This window comes from Candoia aspera, chromosome 2, assembly GCF_035149785.1.
Source record: "Candoia aspera isolate rCanAsp1 chromosome 2, rCanAsp1.hap2, whole genome shotgun sequence".
NCBI classification, from domain to species: Eukaryota; Metazoa; Chordata; class Lepidosauria; order Squamata; family Boidae; genus Candoia; species Candoia aspera.
The window spans coordinates 110,288,240-110,308,064 of record NC_086154.1 but is presented as its reverse complement, the minus strand read 5'-3'; the positions used below and the strand labels follow the sequence as shown (position 1 = coordinate 110,308,064).

Below are 19,825 nucleotides of genomic sequence, written 5' to 3'. Positions count from 1 at the left end.
GCCCATTTCTTGAGTCAGCAGCAGTAAACATGTTCTACAGCAGTAAGATAGCCAAGGGGTTTGTCTGATGACTATGAACTGAAAGTCTTGCAGTACTGTACTCTTAATAATTCTGCATTATCATTTGAATGAGAAATAAGGTTGTGCAATACAAAAATATATGTTAGTATAGTACTATCTGGAGAGGTAGCACATCTTTAAATATTAAAGTTAATATTTCCTGAGCTAGCACTAAAGTGGTTAAGTTGGGAATATGCCAACCGCAGCCCTAGTGCAAGATCAGACACAGTTTTGCACTGTATCTTTTAGGGGTATCATGGCAGCACATCAGGTTGATAAACTGGCAAAATTATTGAGTAACAAGGTTCAGAAGAGTAGTGTTTATAATAAATATAGAAATATAAATAAGTTCCTTAAAGTCAGTCTCAATTCCTGGTGACTTCATGGACATGCTCATTAAAATTGTTGACAACAGTATGGAAGTAGTTCACAAATGTGTTTTTTTTTCCAGGATTTTCATTTTCCTAGTCTAATCCGCAGGCCTGGTATTTTCTGGTGGTCTGCTAAGCAACTACTAGGCAGGACCAACCTTGCTTAACTTCTTGAGATCAGCCAAGATATTAGTAAAGAGAAAATGTAGGGATTAGCCTATGTGTGATGACTGGGAGTATGACACTATGATTGCAAGATGCACAACACTGTCATGTATTAACACAATTGTACTATATGGAGCTGCATTGAGTCAGGGTAATACTCTGAAACATTGACACTCATTGTAGAGTTGTCATTTTTGGTTGGGAAGTGTGGAGGCTGGTATGATGCAGTGTGGTTATTGTTGTTTATTTGTTTAGTCGCTTCCGATTCTTTGTGACTATAAAGGGAGTTTGGGTGCTATCTCTGTGAAGGAAAAGCACAATTTGGCAAGAGTCTCTGCTCTTCAGATTAAATGCTTCCATTGCTAAAGGCAAAATACTTTAAGAACAATGGTTGCTTGGCAAACTCATATGTAATGGATATATTAGTGTGGTTTTTCTAGTTCAGTTAATGATACATAGAATATAAAAGCTTTCTACAAGCAACAGTGCTTTAAGTAGAAGAACCTAAAGGGTTACAGCCTCATGTGGCGCAGAGTGGTAGGCGGCAGTATTGCAACCAAAACTTTCCCCATGACCTGAGTTCGATCCCAGCGGAAGCTGGATTCTCAGGTAGCTGGCTCAGGTCAACTCAGCCTTCCATCCTTCCGAGGTCAGTGAAATGAGTACCCAGCTTGCTGGGGAAGGTGATGACTGGGGAAGGCAATGGCAAACCACCCCACTACAGTCTGCCAAGAAAAGGTTGCGAAAGCGGCATCCCCCCAAAGGGTCAGACATGACTTGGTGCTTGCACAGGGGACCTTTCACCTTTCAACCTAAAGGGTTACACACACTAACCACCTGCGTTTTATTGTAGTGAATTATATCCAGTTGCAAAAGTATATAATATTTATAACACTTGATTGCATTTTCTTTGCTTCTTAAGTTAGTTTCAATATTCTTATGACTGTCCCAGTGAGTTAGGTTACATGTAATACCACTCTTTATGCTGCTTTTTATTTTTTGGTTTTCATTACTTAAGTTCTTTTCCTAAAAAAAACTTAGTGTGTACAGTTAGTTCCCTCTTCTCTTTCCTTGTAGCAGATCAGAAAGTTAAATATCTGATAAAAATAAAATCATTAATTTATAATCTGGCAGCTGATGCAAAATGCGGAACATTGCAGTTTCATTTTATAATCTCAGTTCTGTCAGTCATAATGAAAACATTTCAGTCTCATATTCTTGAAAGGTTAGATGGACGGTATCATCTAAAAAGCTTTTTCCAAATAGATGTCCTCCAAATGTGTTGTAGTGTAATTCTCATTATCTCCAGACAGCATGGTCAAAAAATTATTTAGGCTCTAAGTCTGGGAGAAATTGGCACTGAGATGAAAAATGTAATTCCCATACAGTCCCACAAAACCTTTGGTGTAGCCTCCAAAAGGTACTGCTGAATTATCATCTTTAATGCAAGAGGAAGGGAATGTTAAATAAGGAGGAATCATATGAACTGTTTGAATTAACTTCAGTCAACAGCAAGATATTGTGAGAGATGAAATTCAAAACAGGATGAGAATGATATCTGGGAGCTTCTTCTGGCTCTTCAATTCTCTGCTTCTGCAGATGTGTATTCCTTAGGCAGAACTACTGTTACGTTGATTGATTTTAAATGTTACATTATGCACAAGTGTCTTGAATTAATTCTTTGGATAGCATTAGCTTCCTTTCAGATTTAAATCTGCTGGTGAATACGGGTAATGAAGTATCAACAAAAATGGGCTTATTACGTCTCTTAACAGTAAGATTTGGTACCTCCCTTTTCTTTTTTTATACTTCTTGCATTGTTAACAAACAGCTGGAGGCGATACTGCAACAGCACATTTAAACAGTACCAGTAATTACTGGTTTTGTTGGGTTGTGCCTGTACAGTAATGCTTCCATCCAAACACAAACAACAGCATGTAGAAAAAATCAGTTTGCTGGAATATGCATTTTCATACATGTATTTGGTTTAATCATTCTTCCCATTTGCTGAAGAAAGGCATTCTGGGATCCAAGTGTTGCTCGTTGCTCCTTTCAGGAAGTGCTATGATTAGAATGCATGAACAGAGGAAGAACTACGGAGGGAAGCGGCGACAGTGAGCTTTGTTTCTGTCAGCCGGAACATGATGATGTGGCTCTGTTTGACATAATCCAGCAGCTTTCCAAGGAATGTTTGCTACGAGTTGTCAAGGGAGAGAATTAGGAAACTTGACTGTGAAGAATCAGAGAACATTTTCTACACCTTTGCATCTTGCTTGCTTCACAATTAATGCTTCTTTAAAATGAATTGCAGTTGGATGCCAAAATCACTTGGCTCATGCTGAGATTTGTCAGTCACATTCAGAAGCATGACACGCACATCTCCTTTTGTAATCTTATTTCTGTATATTGCATCCCACCCTGTGCCAGCCACCTTTGAAGACTTGGTGTGCTTTGTCCCCCATTTCATTTCACAGCAACCTTGTGAAGTGGATTAGGCTGGCACAGAACAATTGTCCCAGATTTACCAGCAATGCATATTTTAATTTCTTGTACATAATTACATAGGTTAGTTACCACAGTCTACAGCCCACCAAGCCGCCTTGTGCGGCCCACCAGCATTTCTTTAAAACTCAATAAATCTATCGCCGCCCCCCAAAACACGCTGCCAAGCACCTCCAGGCCTCACCAACACCATCAACTCCAACATCGCTGTGCTTCTAGTCACCAAACAGCTGATTGGTGTGCCAGGTGTTCCTTGTGGTCCGTGATTATATTTCAATAAAATAATTTTAATCAATGTGGCCCTTTCCTCTCTACAAGTTATCCAGGCTTGGTCTAGATCATCATATCTTTTCAACATATACTAACAGCAATATACTAAGAGCAAATTGCAACTTACAGTACAGTAATATGTTGATGATAAGTTTCTTTAAGTAAACATTGCAGTAATGGATTGGCAAAAATGACTTCTGACTTCAGTATTTATGCTGCAGATATTTTATAAAACTTGATAGTTTTTTTGTAAAATTCTTGTGTAAATATATGCCACATGGCAAACTTCATAACCTAGCTAATTGCTGAATTACAAGATTTCCAACTTGAGATAAATTCATGTGTTTACATGAATACAGCTAATTTAAAACATGCAATTAAAAATCCATGCTAGAGAAAAAGCTTGAATTAAAATAATGGTTGTCAAAAGTATTTAAATCTTGTGTTGTTTAAATAGTTATTTAAATAATGCTGGATTGTTTAAAACTATCCTAGTGTCAATTTTAGGTAATCTTCACTCATTTTCTTGCCTTGGGGCTGGAAATATTGTCAAATTATTAGCTTGAAACTTTATTGTATTTTTATACGAATTTAATTTCTCAAAAATAATGTGTTTATTTTAGTGGAGACATTTATAGTATATTAAATATAAGAATATTTATTATATAATAGAATTACATACTATTATATACTATTTTTATATACTTGTGTGCCAGAAGTCAAATATATAATAAAAACCTATTTGCATTCAGAAACACCTCTCTGGAATCCATATTTCTATACTGAAGTATATAGTATGAGTTACTTTATTTGCAAAATTTTATATGTGAACAAAGCCCCTGCCCTGCCAAAAAAGCAACCATTGATATGTCCAAAAAAACCCATTAGCCATTTAACTGAATTATGCCTGATTGTGGTTTATGTTACAGATAGCTATATAGTCTGTTTCATCTAGCAATGAAAAATTAATTGCATTGTGGCAAAAATATGCAAAGGCTCAGCATTATTTTTTCATCTTTTTTCCCAGGGCATTTTTGTTTTGTTTTGTTTTGTTTTCTGAAAATTGAAAATATTTTGAAAGAGTAAAAAATTCCCTTCAATGAAATAATTTATTTTAGAGTAATAAATACCATAAAACAAAGTCTCATCTATGCTATCCTTTCTTTCTCCCAGATGTTTTCTATTCATTTGTAATAGGAAAACGTTTAATGACTAGCCATCCTGTCCTGGGCAGGTAGGAGAAGCAGGGCAGTGCTCCTCTCCAGTGCAAGAGTCAGTTGCATTTCTGCACAGCCAGCTTGGGGAAGGCCTCCATTTTTACCAAAGAAGGAATTTAGTCACTGATTTGCTTGTGGGTTTGTCTAGTGCTCGTGCAAGATCCAGAGCACTTCTAAATCACTTTTGAAGTGTGCCCATCCTGTTCCATAAGTCATATTTGGTCAACTCTGTCTTTCAACTTACCAGGCCTGGCTTTTCACTGGAGTCTTACTGGGGTAGATATATTTTTAGTAAACAGACTTTTTGGAGATACTAGCCATTGCTTTCTGTTGGCTGGAATTCATATTTTTTCTTAAATCAGCATCCCCCAATTTGATGCCTTGTAGACATGATGGAGCAAGTTCAATAATTCCTAGCTGAGAAGAAAGTAAGTTGAAGCCCAATGCTGTATATCTTCAAGGCATCTAGATCGAAGATGGTATCTTAAGTAAATTGTAGAGCCAATTTAAACTGTCAGAAAATCAAGATTAAGTTTAATCTTTGCTGTACCATTTTCATTTTAAGTTGTGTGAAGCCATATTTTCTTCCATGGAACAGCTTCTAGAGGAATGCAAAATCTTTCAAATTAAAAATGCTTCGAACTTGAAATGGGCTGTTCCAACATCACAGGTACGGTTCTGAAGTGGTGTTTCAATCTTGAAAGGCCTATTTCAAGCTGAGAAGATGTTTGTGGTTTGTTTAATTTGTTATGTACCTTAAGCCTATTGATAGTTTTGCACACTTAAAAAAACTCTTGAAAAGAGCAGGAACTTGCCCCTCTGAGAATTAGCAAAATTTCACTGGATTTCAATGATACAGTTCAGGGGAGTACTACTTAAAAGATGCACAAGGGCCATTTGCAAACTTTAGCTTGCCATTCCTAAATATTTCTACTGCTCATGGCTATGGATCACATTATCTGATTGTAAATAAAGGAATTGTGAAGTAGTAGCTTGAAATCTTGTTGACATAGCCTTAAATCACAAATATATTGGTTATTCTGGAAAATTAATGTTGGTCTATTGTTGCAAGGACAACTGAGAGTTATATTATGCATTCAAAGTAGATTAAACCTTTTTTTGATTTGAAAAAGCTTTAGGAAAAAATTGGAGCCTGAAGCAGAAGTCAATAAGCTAGAGAAGTATTTAACTGGCTGCTTCTCTTGAAAAAACTTTAGAAAAGTATGTTATTGGAGGTAAGAATTTCCTTGCCCTTGGGTTATGAGTAAGGCCAAAATAAAGATTCTGATCTCTATTTAAGGAGCGGGGGGACTGAAGTATGCAAGATGTGAGCCAATATTGGATTCTGTATCATCTCTGTTTTATGCTTGGAACCTCTGCTCATCACACATGGTAGTTACCTCAGTAAACTCAAAATGCCATGCCAATCAACACAAGGAAGATTACTAGTAATAGAATTTCCAAAAAAGGTACTAAAAATAAAAACACTAGAAAATTTTCTTACTAGAGCTCAGCAATAAGAGAAAGGGTTTTCTGAAGAAAAGAAGAAGGCTTCTAGCGAGCATTGAATATGGATTTTTTTCTCCATTTATCAGGATGCAGGGAAAATGACTTCCTGGGACCTCTTTAATGGACAATGAAAGATTTCAGACAGTTGGATATAATTGATATTGGTTAAACTACCAAAGCTATCATTTGGCCCCAGGCATAGGTTGGGGCCCCTCAGCCAATTCAGTTGCAGTATTATATAATTTGGGAGGCAGTGATCCTCATGAAATGTATAGAAGCTGAATAAATTATAGTAAAGGGTATGGAGGAAAGCCATTTTCTACTCATCAGATTTGTTCTAGAGAAGAACAGAAGAAGTGCTTAAAGATAATAATAAGAATGCAGGAAAAGAACCATATCTTCATTTAAACCATTAAAAGGGATAATATTTCATTTACAAATGATAGAATGGAAAAATAATGAACAAATTTCTAAAATAAAATAAATGTATATTAAATCTGGGACCGAAAAAAAGATGATATTTTATCAGTAACTCTCAGTAACTGCTTCTCAGAATTCCTGTAAATTCATGTTTGGGACACAAGTGAAAGCATTGAGTCATGCTGTCCTCTGCAGGCCTTTTTTGATTGCCTTCAAGGTCTTCTCTGATGACTTTGCCTTTGTATTATGTGTTCAAAATATTGTCAAAAAAAAAAAGCTTTAGCTTCATTATTAGTGCTTCCAGTCAGCAGTCTGGCTGTATTTTATCTAGCGTTGAATGATTTGTTCTTGAGATCCATGATATTTTCAATGTTTTCTCCAACATCACAATTCAAAGGCATCTTTTTTGTTGTTGTTGTTGTTGTTCAGCCTTTCTGATGTCTAGGTTTCTTAGCCATGTATCACAATCAGGAAAACCATGGCTCTGCCAGTATGTACCTTTGTTGTCTGTGTAATGTCATTGCACTCTCGTTCTACTTCCAACAAGAAATTCCTTAAATCTTCCTTGCTTCCAGCTATGGAAGTGTTATCAGCATATATGAGTTGTTGGTGTTTCTCCCAACAATTTTAATTCCAATTTGTATTTCTTCAAGTCTAACATTTTTCACTATATAACATTTCTCACTATATTCATAGAAATTCAGTGAATAAGATGATGTTATACAACACTTGGCATACTTCTTTCCCAGTTTTGAACCATTTAGTTGTCCATATTCATTCTGACTGTTGATTCTAGGCCATCATACAGATGATAGGTGGTTTTAAGGGCCACCCACAATTTATTGTAGTCTTTTTATATATATATATATATATATACTGTATAATTTTTATTAAGAATTTTGATTATAATAGTAAAATCTAATACAAACTAAACTTAAAGAGAATAGAACAGAAAGGAGAAGTAAGTTCAAGAGAAAAGAAAAAAGAAGAAAAACTAAGAATATAATAAAGAGAAAAGAAATACAGGTAGTCATCAACTTACAACCATTCATTTAGTGACCATTCAAAGTTATGATGGCACTGAAAAAAGTAACTTATGACTGTCGTAGCATCCCTGCAATCACGAGATCAAAATTCAGGCCCTTGGCAACCAGCATGTATTTACAACAGTTGCAGCATCTCGGGGTCACATGATCGCCATTTGCAACCTTCCCAGCCAGCTTCTGGCAAGCAAAGTCAATGGTTGCACTTAACCACGTGATTCACTTAATGACCATGGCAAAAAGTAAAACCTGGCATGACTCACTTAATGACTGCCTCACTTAGCAATGGAAATTCTGGTCCCAATTGTGGTTGTATGTCAAGGACTACCAGTATATAAAGAAGTGACTTCCAACGTTCATCACAACAAGTATAAACAAATTTAGTGACTCTTCACCCCCTGTAAGTTTACAAACAGTTACTCTTCATCCCATATCCCATCTCTTATCTATAAACAAATCCATAAAGCATCATATTTTCCATCCTGGTGTCAACAGAAAGCCTGTAAGGGGTTGCCAGAAGTTGCCATATCTTGTTTTAACCTTGATCAAATAAACCAATTATATATTCCTTCCTTTTACATCTAACAGTGTTAAACCTTAGTTCATTCAAATATTGTTATAGGATTTGCTTTCTCTTCGTGTCTTCTTTGTTCCATTGCACAGAGTTGTTGAGGCTTTAGCAAGCCTCTTTTGTAAATCCAATAGGAAAGAATTATCCAAGTCACTCTCTTGGTTTGTCATTTGTATTTCCCTTTAAATTTTTAAAAGCTCAGCCAGTTTCTTTTGTAGATCCAGTGAAACATCCTTTTCTAACTCATTCTCTCGGCCTGTCAGCTGTAAATCCACTTTCAATACCATCTATCTTGTCAGATAAAATTTGTTCTACATCTGTCATTTCTTCAATACAATCTTTTAGACATAGTCTGTCCATAGAAGCAATTTATTGTAGTCAACGAGTCAAAAACTTTTGTACAACCAAAAAATACATTTTGGGGAGGACTCTCTTGCTTTTTCTAATATCCACTGTATGTTAGTAATATGAGCTCTGGTGTCTGCCTCTTCTGGCATTTTTCATTCCATCCACTGTTGAAGTCAGAATTGCAGAATTTTGAGCACATAAGATAAGCACTACAGTATGCTTCAGTAGTTTGTGCATTCTTTACCCCTGCCATTTCTTAATATAAAATATAAATTGAACTTTTCTAAATCCTTGGCCAGTGCCTTTTTTTTCTCCCAAATATAAAATGCACATAGTGTTTTAATGGCACCAACTTGTAAGATTTAAGTCCCAGCTCAGTTAATATTTCATCAAACACCTCAGCTTTGTTGTTAGAAGCATTTTCTAGGGCCCATTTAGCTTCACTTTCTAAAATGTCTGATTCTATAGTTAAGACACCCTGGAGAAGATGCTGATGCTAGGGAGAGTGGAAGGCAAAAGGAAGAGGGGCCGACCAAGGGCAAGATGGATGGATGATATTCTAGAGGTGACGGACTCGTCCCTGGGGGAGCTGGGGGTGTTGACGACCGACAGGAAGCTCTGGCGTGGGCTGGTCCATGAAGTCACGAAGAGTCGGAAGCGACTAAACGAATAAACAACAACAACAACTATAGTTAAGTGATCAAGCTTTGATGTATATCATTGATTTTGGATCCTTTTTGTACAGTTCTTCCTTTCGTGCCATCTCTTCTTTATCATCTTCTTTCTCCAGTAGAACTTCTTTGCTTTTTATTGTGCCCGTTTTTGCATAAACAGTTCCCTTGATTTCTTTAATTTTCTTTTAAAAATTCTCTTGTCCTTCCCATTTGATTATTCTTGTGAGAATCAAGCCTGCCTCTGACTCAGAAATTGAAACTCTTTTGGAATTAGAGGAAGAAATGGAAACTAACCGGGCTGAAACTGGGAAAGTGAAACCTAAAGATGAGTCAGCAGTGCGGGAAGAGTCTAAGGCACTGATTGGCCAAGATTCAGGGGAGGATTTGAATCCTCCAATCAGCGCGCGCCAACAACAGGCAGAAAAGCACACAAAGGAGAAGGCAGCCCAATTGGCTGCAGAAGGGTCCAGGAGCGCGAAGGATCGACATAAAAGGCAGACACGCAAAGAGCAAGTTGCCAGAGGCAACCGATCGTACAAGCCTGCAGCATCTGCAGAAGAATCCCTACCAGCGTTGGAGACAGTGTCTGTTACTGAAGAAGAATCAGCGCCAGTGCTCTCCATGGAAAACGACTTGAATCCTGCTTCTGCAGCTATCAAGGATCCTTCTATCACCGAGCCTAGCAACCTCAGTCTTGCATCCAGTCTTAGTCCTCCACAGTCATCTGGTGTGCGTTCCAAGCCCGCTTCACCTCTTGTTTCGAGATCCCAGCCAATTCCTGCGCCTCCAGTCCAGCCTTGTTGTGTCTCCAGTTTCACCCCGAGACTTTGGTGCAGCCTTGCAGAGTTTCTAGATCACCGGTTAGCCTCACGTCTCCCGTGCAGCTTCAGTGCGCCTTTGATCTCTAGTCTTGCAGTGAATCTTCGATTCCACCCATCCATGTTTGAGGTGCTCAGCCTTGTTCTGGAGTTTCACACCTGTTTGTGAACCCAATTTGTTGCCTAATCCAGTGCTTCCAGTTGAATCCAGTCTTGCCTCAAGTGTCCAGCCTTGCCCCGAGTTCTTAGTTCAGAGAATCCAGCCGAATTCAGGGCTTACAGCCGAGTCTAGCCTTGTTCCGAGTTCTCAGCCTTGCTTTGAGCCTCCAGTTTCCGGTGTCCAGTCCAGCCTGGTCCTTAGTCTTTAGAAGCGCCCTGGGGGCTCCGTTCAGCCCCATCCAGTGTTCCAGAGCCAGTTTGATTCGAGTAGCGTTCCAGTTCGCGATCGCTGTTTTCAGCTTCAGCAGCACCTTGTATGCCAATCTCTCTCAGCCTTCCAGTCTCCGTTGGAGAGTCCTGTTCTGCTGCCTTGTTGCCGTCTCGTCCTGTAGTCTTGCCGGTTGCCTTGCCGCTGCCTAGTTGGTCCTGATAAAAGCCAGTTCTTCCGGATTCAAAGGACTTATTTATTGTAAATAGTTATCTAATAAAGAGTATTTTGATAATTAATCTGCCTGGTCTCCTCTAGTCTGAACAGGACAATTATCCTCAGTTCATTTGCATTGCTTATTTAGATATATGTCCTTGTCTGTCCTTGGTCTTCTGTGGAACTCGGTGGTTACTTGGACAGATTTTCCTCTGCCCCTGTTGTCTTTTGCTTTTCATCTGTCTTGTATCTTTAGTGTGTCATCAAACAGCCATTTTGTTCCTTTTGCTTTCTCCAATTCATCATATTTTTGTTTGTTTCCTGTTTAATGATGTCACAGATTTCAGTCTAATCCATTAATTCTGTTCTTTATCTTTACCACATCATCAAATGGAATATCCCTGAGGTTGTATTTTGTAGATCTGATGATTTCATTTGTCTTGTTTAGGCTGCCTTTTTTCAAAATGGAGTCACGGTTTGCACTAGGTCTTCTTTTTGACCGAATAGAGATTCTGCATCTTTGCTTACAGAATGCACACTACATTTGATGTAGTTGTTACACATCCATTGATCTCTATATGTATAGTCATCCTTTATCTTGTGGGAAGAAGTATTTGCCATAAACATTGCTTTTTCTTGGCAGAATGCTATTAGTCTGTCTCCTGCTTCAATTCATATACCAAGACCAAATCCAAATACTATTTTACTTCCAACTTTAGCACCCATTCTTCTATAATTAGTATGCCTTTTAAAAATACTAATGGTGTTGTGTCACCAAGATGTTACAGGTTGCCATAAAAATATTCAACTTCCTCTTCTTTCCATCTATGAGTCGAGCATAGACTTAGATCCCTGTAATATTGATTTGCTTGCCTCAGACTTGAATGGAGATAATTTCATTGTTTGGGGGTGGTAAATGATGACCTTTAATTACACATTGGAGAATGATCATATAGAAAAATTATTATTAAAACTTTATTTGGTGTGCAGCTTAACTATTAGATAATTGTTTTAAAAGATTAAGAGAATAAACATACAGTTGCAAGTTTTATGAACAACGATTAATTTATTTATGTTTCATTTAAGCTGCCCTGGAACTGATCTGAGAGTGACAAATGTGCTGGGTCACCCAGAGCTATTTCAGTAACCATGACAACTTGGTTCCTGGACTGTTGCCATTTTGTTCCATTCTGACTTTATGAATTCTTGGTTCACGTTTTCTTATTATGCAGCTATCTGCCTTCCTCATTCTTCTTGAGATACTACGGTATGTCTCTTTTGAGGAAAGACAAGCTGCTAAAGCACTTTTATCAGATTTTATAAGCTCTACTGAATAATAAATATTTATTCTGAAAGTGCCTATAAGATGTAGCAGTACTTGTGTTTTATGGAGGTACAATGATTTACCAAGGTCAGTTAGGCAGTATGTAATGAAGATGTCCAGATGTGGGTTTTTAATTGCATCCTATCTCCCATAGTACCAAAAAAGAAAATTTGCCAGATCAGTTCCCATTTATTGCTTCTATGGATAGAAGTTCTGATGGGCTCAGTTTCTATAATCATCTTAGCTGAATAAGTTGGATATATATAAACATCCTCATATACTGGTTCCACTTTCCCTCCTCTTCAATTGACCACTGTTTCTATTTCATCTGACTCAGGGAATAATGGTCAAACCAAGTAAAGCAGAACTTTATGCCAGAGTTGATTTAAAATCCTGGCTTATTCCAGAAGTGGTAATCCCAGTTTCCCAATTTAGGTGCAGTTGTGTTTGTCAGTGCCTTTTAGGTTGACTCCAAATATGAGAAAATGGGGAGGGCTGTGCATACATGGCATGTTCTATTTTGGCTTTTTCATTTAGTAATAAACTTTGAAATTATCGTGGTAAAGAAAACAAGCTACAATATTAGACCATAAGAAATTGCATTTTAAAACACTTGGGGAAGACTATTTTTGGTGGGAAGGGAGCTCCGTGTCTTTATGTTGAACATATCCAATGAATTGTACAGAATAGCAGAAATATTTTCATTGATATATAACACACTAAATTATATGGTTGTTTGTAAGCATAATATGTGAACTCAGACTTTATAGTTTATAAATGATGGTTAATGGCTTGGCTGGGTTCCCAGAACATAGTAATAACTATTTGTTTAACAAACAATACCTAAAGCAAATCTAGTTTAGTGTAATGTCTGAACCTAGCCAATATATGCCTGCATAGTCCTTGGATATTTTTTTAAAAAACTAATATTTATTTTCTATTCTGCCTTTATTATTTTTATAAATAACTCAAGGCAGTGAACATATATTGAAGAAGCAGGCCTTCAATGGTTCAGGACCTGGATATATGCAACTTCTACCCATCCAATAGGATCTAGACAGGAGTATTCATTTTGAGACCCATTCTTGAGTGCCATCATCAGATATTTTTTTCTTTTTTCTTCTTTCTTCTTTTTTCTTCTTTCTTCTTTTCTTTTGTTTTCTGTTGCCTCCTTTCCTTGTGTTTCACCCAAGGTTAAGTCAGCACCGGTCCAATTAGGTTTCAGGAAAGCCACCAAGGCCTGGTGGTTCTGGAATGCCTTGAGAATGATAGTAATTTCCCTGCAGTAGGTGATTGTTGCTGTTGTCATTATTGTTTTTTCCTTAGTATGTTAAAGGACAGGAAGATTTATTTTTACTGGTTTATAGATTTATTTATGCTTTCTTTATTATTCTTTCTATTTTATTTTTGTATTATTTGTAAACTGCATAGAGTCTTTTTGAAATTGAACAGCACATAAATTGTTAGTCCAGTAATAAATTAATAAAAGTTTAGATAGCAGACATTTTAAAATGGAAACTTAACTTTGTCTTTCAATGAAGTATTACTCAGTCATAGAAAAAAAAAATTCTTAGAGACAGATACATTGCTGGATTGGTTTTAAAATCCTGATGCTAAAATCCTGGGCTTCTTAATCCACTTAATGTAACCCCAATCCCAGCAGATTAAATTAGATGCCATATGGTGGGGAGAGAGGGTTATGAGTGATGTAATCCTCAGAAATACAGGAAAAACTCTTAAGCTTTTCTACCTTTTTGAATCGGCTGAATACTTCTGTGCTAATACCTAGTAGTTCCCATCCTACAACCATATCCTTATTTTATTTTTGCATTTGATTTTATGCAAAAAACAAAACCCAACTATGCCTTAGGGGGGAGCTAAAAAGACGCCAAGCTGCCTTTCCCCTTGGAAGACCTGAAGCCCAAAAACTGAAAGGCATTGTGAGACAAGCTTCTGCAGAGGAGAAATGGATCACAAGCTCCATGGTGCTGCAATTCCTTTTTGTTGTTGTTCCAGTGCAGTTTAATTCTGACTTTACTCGTGTATACATTGGATTGTGGGATCTGCTTTTAAACCGGCACAAAGACTTCATGTGGAAGTGCTCTTAGTTTGTTACTTCTGTTACCCTTTCAACTGAATTAGTGCACTGTGTTGTATGTAGAATTACAGGTACAGATAGTTCAAAAAGTTCAGTTAATCCAAAGGAGAGAGTATTTCAAGGAATCTACTCTCTTATGTATCTGGCTGGGCTGTTCAGTCATCTTCGGAGGTATTTTTCTAGATGGCCCACTAAGGGAAGGGCTACAAAGGATCCTTCTCAGTTGTGTGGCTCTGCTTTGGAATGTTCTCCAGTATCCACATTAATGTCTTTTCCATATCAGGAAAGCCATTCTTCCTCCAGGGATTTCTGGATGTTTTTATCAGTTTAATTTTAAGTACCCAGCCTACACTGAAATAGTTGGATTTATATTTCCTGGGTAATTTATTTCTTGCATGTCATTATATTTCAAGGCAGGGGGTTAATGTTAGAAAATTCACGTGTTTTAAGTAACTTTGTAATTTGGCCAGAAACCTTGGTCATGGAATATAAGAGGAGTATAATAACTAACTAATTAATACTGTTTCTCTTTCCATCTAACCCATTTTTGTTATGTTGTCAGTCTCCTGAATCACTTAGAAAATTGGAGTGACTTTATACATCTTTTTTAGCAATAAATATCACTCCTTATTAATATGGCCCATTCAGAGAATACAGTTTTCAGCTAGGGCTTTTGCATATCATGATTATTCCAATTAACGTTCAGTTCGTTCTTAACAGTTCATTCTGGGCTGTAGTACTCAGAACTGGAGATCAGATTTCTGGGGAACAACCAACAGATACAAGTCCAGGAAACACAAGAATGGCCATCAGACTGGAAAAAATCAACTTATATCCCCATACCAAAAAAGGGAAACACTAAAGAATGTTCAAACTATCGAACAGTGGCACTCATTTCACATGCCAGTAAGGTAATGCTCAAGATCCTGCAAGGTAGAATTCAGGAGTTCAAGGAGCGAGAATTGCCAGATGTACAAGCTGGGTTTAGAAAAGGCAGAGGAACGAGGGACCAAATTGCCAATATCCGCTGGATAATGGAAAAAGCCAGGGAGTTTCAGATAAACATCTATTTCTGTTTTATTGACTATTCTAAAGCCTTTGACTGTGTGGACCATAACAAATTTTGGCAAGTTCTTAGTGGTATGGGGATACCAAGTCATCTTGTATGCCTCCTGAAGAATCTGTATAACGACCAAGCAGCAACAGTAAGAACAGACCATGGAACAAAAGACTGCTTTAAGATTGGGAAAGGAATACGGCAGGGCTGTATACTCTCACCCTACCTATTCAACTTGTACGCAGAACACAACATGCGACATGCTGGGCTTGAGGAATCCAAGGCTGGAGTTAAAATTGCTGGAAGAAACATTAACAATCTCAGATATGCAGATGATACCACTTTGATGGCTGAAAGCGAAGAGGAACTGAGGAGCCTTATGATGAAGGTGAAAGAAGAAAGTGCAAAAGCTGGCTTGCAGCTAAACCTCAAAAAAACCAAGATTATGGCAACCAGCTTGATTGATAATTGGCAAATAGAGGGAGAAAATGTAGAAGCAGTGAAAGACTTTGTATTTCTAGGTGCGAAGATTACTGCAGATGCTGACTACAGTCAGGAAATCAGAAGACGCTTAATCCTTGGGAGAAGAGCAATGACAAATCTCGATAAAATAGTGAAGAGCAGAGACATCACACTGACAACAAAGGTCCGCATAGTTAAAGCAATGGTATTCCCCGTAGTAACATATGGCTGCGAGAGCTGGACCATAAGGAAGGCTGAGAGAAGGAAGATCGATGCTTTTGAACTGTGGTGTTGGAGGAAAATTCTGAGAGTGCCTTGGACTGCAAGAAGATCCAACCAGTCCATCCTCCAGGAAATGAAGCCAGACTGCTCACTTGAGGGAATGATATTAAAGGCAAAACTGAAATACTTTGGCCACATCATGAGAAGACAGGACACCCTGGAGAAGATGCTGATGCTAGGGAGAGTGGAAGGCAAAAGGAAGAGGGGCCGACCAAGGGCAAGATGGATGGGTGATATTCTAGAGGTGACGGACTCGTCCCTGAGGGAGCTGGGGGTGTTGACGACCGACAGGAAGCTCTGGCGTGGGCTGGTCCATGAAGTTACGAAGTGTCAGAAGCGACTGAACGAATAAACAACAACAACACAAGTCCAGGAATACTAAACTCCTAAGCCAGGCTTTAGATATTATATGGTGCTTCCTGAGAAGTATTTGCCAGTAAAGGAAAATTAAGCAAAACCGATCTACTAATAGCTTACTTTTGTTTTCATACACCATTACCTCTTGTCTGCAATGTCAGACATGTTTACCACAATTCACCTTCTCCTTTTTAGTACCTGCCCTCAGTTTCTTAAAGTTATTATCAATTGATTTAGTGGAGTCAGTAGTATAATCTTTGTCTTCCTATAAATGTCTTAAATGCAATTAAAGGAAAGGCATGTTAATTCTGAAACCTGAGCCCTACAAGTGTGGGGAATGAAGCTGATGGAAAGAAGTGGGGCACCTTTCTCCTCCTCCTTTTACTATAACAATCAATTCCAAATAATAGCTACCTAGCACCAGTAACTCGCTAAATTCAGAGAAAACCAAGCAAAAGGCAGTGATTCAATTAGCACCTCAGTGGCAGCACTACCCCCTTCCGCTTCCCACCAGGGTGGGATAATTTAAGACTTTTCCCTACAGCCATACTTCCCTGACAGAACTGTCATTTAAACTGGGCAGCTGCATTTGAATGTCTCCACGATGTTCCACCTGAGTCAGCCAATATTCCAGTCCTCTCCCATATACATTGACAAAATGGTGATCAAGCAGAAGTAAAGGCTGCTATGAAGGCTTGGTGAAATTGCTGATGGGAACAAGAAAGGGACAACATGGATTAGACTGTTGTTGTGCAAAACCATAAACCCAACTTCCCCAAGTGTTTTGTAAGCTACAAGACACTCTGGGTTTATTTAACCTCTGTGGAAAGCAGTTGAGGAAGTTATAAGACAGTATAAGAAAAAAAAATTCAAAGCTTAATTTCTAGGCTCAATAATTTTGAGTTGTACTCAAAATTATTCAACCCCCATTGCAAATCAGGTTGATTGTCAAAATGTACAGACTTTCAGCTGTTTGCGATGAACAGATCAAACAAAAGCAATTGAAATAGCTCAACACAACGAATGCTTCAAGTGGTGTCCCCAAAGTCAACTGAAAATGCAACTTATAATGACTTCTCCAGTCTCAAAATTATTCAACCCCTGCATGGCAAGCATCTTCAGTACTTAGTAGAGCACCTTTTTGCTGATACGACCTGCTGCAAATGAGATGCATAGCCAGACACCAGCTTCTGGCAGTGTTCCTGAGGAATCTTAGCCCATTCCTCATGAGCAATGGCCTCCAGTTCAGTAATATTCTTGAGTTTGTGTGCTGCAACCGCCTTCTTCAAATCCCACCAGAGATTTTCTATGGGGTTCAAGTCAGGTGACTGATGGCCACTGTAGAATCTTCCAGGACTTCTTCTGCATCCAAGCCTTAGTGGAATTTGAGGTATGCTTGGGATCATTGTCCTGTTGGAAGATCCAGTGACGCCCAACCTTCAGCTTCCTTACAGACGGCATGACATTTTCTCCTAGGATTTCCTGATACTTCAATGAATCCATCTTGCCATCCATACGCTGCAGGTTTCCAGTGCCAGAGGATGCAAACCACCCCCAAAGCATCACCGAGCCACCACCATGCTTAACTGTAGGCAGTGTTCTTTTCAGTGTATGCTTCATTCTTGTTCCTCCAGACATACCGCTGACCCATCGGGTGGAAAAGTTCCAGTTTTGTTTCATCACTCCACAGAACAGAAGAATCCCAAAACTTCTGTGACTTATTTATATGATTTTGAGCATATTGGAGCTGACTTTTCTTGTGCTTTTGGGTCAGTAGTGGTGTACATCTTGGAGTTCTGGCATGGAAACCTTCTGTGCCTTACGGTGCTCACTGAAACCTCAGTGCCTGTTGCCACCAAGTCTTGTTGCAGGTCTTTGCAGTCACTCGAGGGTTTCTCTCCACCTGCCTTCTCAGAAATCTGGTTGCAGCCATTGACAGCTTCCTTTTTCTGCCCCGTCCAGGTAGTGTAACCACTGTTCCTGTAACTTTGAACTTGCAAACTATACTTCCAACGGTGTTTCAAGGAACATTCAGTGCCTTCACTTTCTTTTTGTATCCTGTTCCTTGTTTGTGAAGGGTGATGATCTCTTCTCTTACCTTTTTGGACCATTCTTTTGACTTAGCCATACTGTGTTTCTAACATGCAGTCAAACATGACACTCAACAAACCCCTAGCCAGTTCAGGTATTTCATGTGTTCCAGCTCAAGCACACCTGGTGCAACTAATGAAGCCCTTGATTAGTTGCATCAGGTGTGCTTGAGACAACACCTGTTTTGCATACTGTATGTGTGCTGTTGTGATGGATTCTATTCAGGGGGTTGAATAATTTTGAGACTGGAGAAGTCATTATAAGTTGCATTTTCAGTTGACTTTGGGGACACCACTTGAAGCATTTGTTGTGTTGAGCTATTTCAATTGCTTTTGTTTGAACTGTTCATTGCAAACAGCTGAAAGTCAGTACATTTTGACAATCAACCTGATTTGCAATGGGGGTTGAATAATTTCAATTACAGCTGTATATACCATCATACAACATGAGTTCTTATACTTCTTATCAGTATTTGTTTCTATTCTCGTAACAATCAGGGCAGCATAGAACAGCAACTATAAAGGCATCAAATAACAGCAACAGATAAAAGATGGAGTCCAAGCAGATAAAATGCCTTTAAAACAATGAGTCAGTTCACATAAAGTTCAGCCTAGCAAGTTAAATGCTTACTAGGACAAGGGCATTTTGACCAAGTAAGATTATGTGAGAGGAATTTGAATAAACCTCTTTAGGAATGGGACAACCATAGAGTTTGTCTGTGACCATGGAGAAGGCTTCAGTCAGTCATGTGTCAGCCACTTGACAAGATGGAAGAATGGCAAGTTAATTTCTTAGGGGGATGGGCCAAACGCTTATAGCTGCCTCGGACAGTTGTTGGTTGCTTATCCTATATTTTCAATACTTATTGAAGGATCTTACAAAAATTATATTAACTGTCAGTATGTTGCCAGGTTAAATCAAAGGAACTCATTTTTTAAAACCCTTTACAGCATAGGCTGGGCCCCTCATATCCTCAGGCTCTTCTTCATAAGGCTCTGAAGTAGTAGCAGATTGCCATGATCATACCCTATTCCAGATGGCTTTGCATCAGAGAAGTAGGGTCCTTATTTCGGTTCCCTTGAAGGCACTGGAATGCTTTTGCTGATGATGCATATCTTTCTGTAGAGGCCACAAGACATACTAGTTATAAGGTACATGTTGCTAGTTCTGCTGTTCTAGTCATATCCTCTTCGTTATTTTTCTTACTGTTATGGAATTTATATGCCACTATTCAGGACATCTTCTCTGAGCAGCTAAGAATTATAATATGAAATTAGGATAGCAGAAATACAATTAGCACTGCTGACTCCTAATTTCCACCAGGGTGAGATAATTAGGACAATTTGCCCTACAGCTGAGCTGTGAAATAAATAAATCATAAGTAACCTTAAATCACTCATAAATATGTATGTGGAACACAGTAATAAAATATTTCTACCATGTGTAGGAAAAAACCATGTTGGAGGGAAATGATTCAATTATATAAGAGGTAAAAAAACACCTAGTCTACAAAGAATCAGGAACAAAGAAAGTTGCTTTTATCGAATACTGTCACAAGACTCTTTGGAATTAAAACAATTGCAGATGATGCTTTAATAATGTA

At 38.3% G+C, this 19,825-nt stretch overlaps 1 protein-coding gene across 1 annotated transcript in view; it reads left to right on the top strand.

The window, feature by feature from the left end:
• CDR2L (cerebellar degeneration related protein 2 like) overlaps positions 1 to 19,825 on the top strand; it is a 36,603-nt gene that overhangs the window by 1,936 nt on the left and 14,842 nt on the right. The gene's annotated exons all lie outside the window — the stretch shown is intronic.